Source organism: Poecilia formosa, unplaced genomic scaffold, assembly GCF_000485575.1.
Source record: "Poecilia formosa unplaced genomic scaffold, Poecilia_formosa-5.1.2 Scaffold39, whole genome shotgun sequence".
Classification (NCBI taxonomy): domain Eukaryota; kingdom Metazoa; phylum Chordata; class Actinopteri; order Cyprinodontiformes; family Poeciliidae; genus Poecilia; species Poecilia formosa.
Window position 1 is genome coordinate 3329501 of NW_006799978.1, and position 3986 is coordinate 3333486.

Below are 3986 nucleotides of genomic sequence, written 5' to 3' on the forward strand. Positions count from 1 at the left end.
CTCTTCTGTAATGACACTGCCTGCTGGCCGCCTGCCACTTCTCATATCCACCCCATCGCTGAGACAGGAAGGTGGTTTGCAGATAAAACTCAGTTCGTTTCTGTGGCTGGATTTTCTGCAGGTACAATTATCTTTCCAAGGCAGTCATCCCTCCTCCTGTCAGCCTAATGCGAATCGCCTCAATAAGAGGGCTGCCTTCTTTTTCTGCTTCTTCTTGCACCGGTTGTTAGGTGTTGATCTGCCTGTAGCCTCAGCTCCAGTGTGTCAGAAAATCAGCCCCAGGCTTAACTTGCATTATCAGCCTGGTTGATGCAATCACTTTCTTCCACATTGCTCCCAAATAGCTGGATGACATCTGGGAGCAGACTCTGATTTCTGACATTTTAACATAAAAGACTGAAAAAGGGAAACAGCAGAGGCCTTTGACAGGTAAGGCTGGAGCGTGACGAAGGAAATGTTGAGCGGGTCGGCTGGAGGATATTCAAAAACTCAACCGGTGTTCCTGATATTAGCTTCTTTAGCTTAAACGGCTGAGATGCCAAATGATCCTGAGATAAAATGTGACTGTTGGTTACATGTGCAACAAAATATGTGAAACATGTTCTACATTGTGAAACATTGACTTGTGTGTTTCATGTTATTACAAACTCTAATTTATACATGTGAAACATGTTCCAGTGTTACATGTGAAAATGTTTGTCATATAGAACATTTTGTTCACATGTAACACGCTACATAATTTTCACACAAAGAACCCTTTTCTACAGGAAATAATTTCCAACGTTTTCACATGTTATGGTAGAATTTAACTTAGACCATGTGAAATCTGAAAATTATTTGCATATGATTAAATGTCCTACATGTTCACATTACAGACAAAAAATACATTTCACATGTGTGTCATGATCCGTGTTTCTGTGTGTTTATTTTTAGGGTTTTCTGTGTTCAGTCTCCTTCCTGTGAGTCTCTGCGTCTTCCCCGTTGATTGCTTCCCAGGTGTGTCTTCCTTGATTACCCTCCCTATGTATTTAAGTCCACCTGTTGTCTTTGTCTCTTGTCGGATCGTCATCGTGTCTTCCCCATGTTGCTGCCCGTTGTTCTGTTTTGTTGGACCATCATTAAATTCATCATTATCGTCTTCATCTGGGTCTCCGCGTTCTACTTCACCACCACCAACCACATCGTATGACAATGTGAGAAAGAACTTCGTAGAAGACTCATTCCTACTTTGCATGTTGTGAAATTAAATTTTCACATGTGAATCACATTTGAAAGATTTTTCAGTTTTCACAAGTTTTAGTAGAATTTCATTTAGACATGTGAAACGTCTTACTATGTGAAAATTATTCACACATGAAGCACTGTCCCATTTTTTTTGCATTTTACAAACTAAATATATTTGTACATGTAAAGCACCTGGGAAAAACTTTGTGGAAGATTTATTTCCTGTTTCACATGTGACAATCTAATTTTCACATGTGGAACAAAATTTGGAAGCTTTTCGCATGTGGAAGAATTTCCCAAGTTTTCCCATGGTTATTGCAAGATATACTTAGGGAAAAAGCCTCTTTTACCATGTGACATGTGAAAATTATTAACACATTGTCCTACTTATTCAGAGGTTGCAAAGTAAATGTAAGTTTTCTCATTATTGCTATAGATAATGAGGACAAGTGTTTCCATGCGAAGTGAGAAGTAATCATGGGACAACATGTTCTTTGTGGAAGGTTCATGTAAAAAGTTTTCTTACATGTCAACAAGTCACAAAAAATCCAGTTTCCAAAATGTGTTTCACATGTTACAAGACAGTAAATGTACAAATGCCAAGCAGGAAAAATATTACCATGAGTTTCCAATATATTGTGTGTTTCTGCACAGTTCAGTTACCACTGGTGAAAACACAAGTAAAGGTTTTCCTAAGGAAATTCACATGTATGGCTACTTCCACGTGTTCACATGAGACAAAATATTCCCACCAATTCACAACACGTCATTTCAAACAAAAAAATATATGTATTCCACATGTGAAGTAAATGTGAGAAAGAACTCTGTGGAAGATTCTCATTCCTATTTCACATGTTATAAAAATCAAATTTTCACATGTGAAGCAATCCAATCATCCATTCCAGTTCCAAGATATTGTTTTACATTAGAGTTTCACATGTAACTATAATGTCCACAGATTAAATGTGCTTATATATTACAAACAATATTATTTACACATGTGGATCACATTTTACATTTGCTGGATTTTTACATGGTTCATGCTACATCTGAAACCCATGTAAGGAAGAATTTTACATGTTCAAGGTTTTCCACATTTTCTGTGCTGAAATGTAATAATCATTTCCACATATGAAATACGTGTTCACATGTCACAAACCATGAAACATGTGGAAGGTTTTTTCACGTTTCTGTTAAATATCATTTTGACAGAACAGCAGCAGGATGGATGGAGGAGTGTTGTAGTTATTCTTGGTTTGTGAGCTTTAAAAGATTTTTGTTTTCGTGAGGAATGCATCAGCAAACATTTCATGACTCAAGTGAAACTTTGAATATGTCATTTTTATTCTTTTGAAGTCAGTAATTGTGCAAAAGCAGCATAAAGCAGCCAGAGAAAAGCCTCTTTAGACATCTGGGTGTATTAGTTGTTTGAACTTGGATGCTCGTCTCACTGCGAGGATCCATTCACAGAATCCCAAGACAAAGTCTGCTGTCAGCGGTGGAGTTTCCATCTGCAAGCAAAGACAGAAATAATGAAGCCAGTATGAGGTCTGACCAAACAGAAGAGCAACTCCGTGTGTCGTAATATCCTGGCTGAAACCCATTTCCATAAAAGAAGCTGAGAGCTACACTTTCTAAGGGCACAACAAGGTTTCTCCTCTCAGGAAGAGAAAAGCGGGTCTGTTCAGAACCGGCTTCCCATGCTGAGCCTGGTTTCTGTTCTGCACAACAAACGTATCACCACCTTTGGTTCTGTGTGCTTCTGCGCCATGACAGTTCATTTTCTGCATGATCTCCCAAAAGTCGATACGATCTTGTAAAGACAAATACCAGATATCACCGGCTAACTGGTGCGGCGTGGGGGACACGCCATTAATCATCCCCCGCTGAGGGCGGGACGGGGCCCGGTTCAAGCAGCACAGTCTCCATGCATTAATAAAATCTCCAGATGATCTATGAATGTATTCACAGCTGACAGTACCTTCATTACCCAGGGTTCTGCTGGACTGGAAAGCTCAGGTCTAGAACAAACCAGGTGGGAGGTAACAGGAAGGAGGAAGCTGCAGTCACAAGTCAAACCATTTGATTAAATATAGATACAGCAGAGGGTTCATGTCTTCTTTGTTCTGATGGACCTGCTTCCAGCTTCTGCATGAGAATATATCTGGAGATGAAAATAAAAAAGGAGGTCAAAAAGCCACCAGTCAGCTATTCTGATCCCGTTTTTCACCCATAAGGAGTTCGTTCTAATGATGCGTCAGAGAGGCTGTCCTCCTTCTGCTTAGTGCGGAGTGACACATTTTATCCTGGAGTGTAACTGGGGCTTTAAATCATTTTATCTGAACAGCTGAGCATCCTGAACACCAGCTGACTCCCATCCAAACCGCCATAGAACAGGGGTGTCCAAAGTGTGGCCGGGGGGGCCATTTGTGGGGGCCATCAGTTGCAGTTTTTGTTAAAGTTTCAGAAGTTTTTTTATAAAAAGAAACTGATTTGAAAATTTTTTTCTTTGGCCTGATTTTCTTATTTTGTTATGTTAGTTATATGAATAATTTTGGTCCTTAAAATATAAAAATTTCCACATTACATCATCAGACTTTGGATGGTCTGATGATGTAATTTTTAAATATTAGATAATTGACAATTTCATCAGATACTCAGTACTTTGGTATACTTTTTACGAAGTACTGCAGGGGGCCCCAAACTTTTTCCTGTGAGGGCCACATAACTTTTCCTTTCTCTGGTGGGGGGCCGAAGTCAGT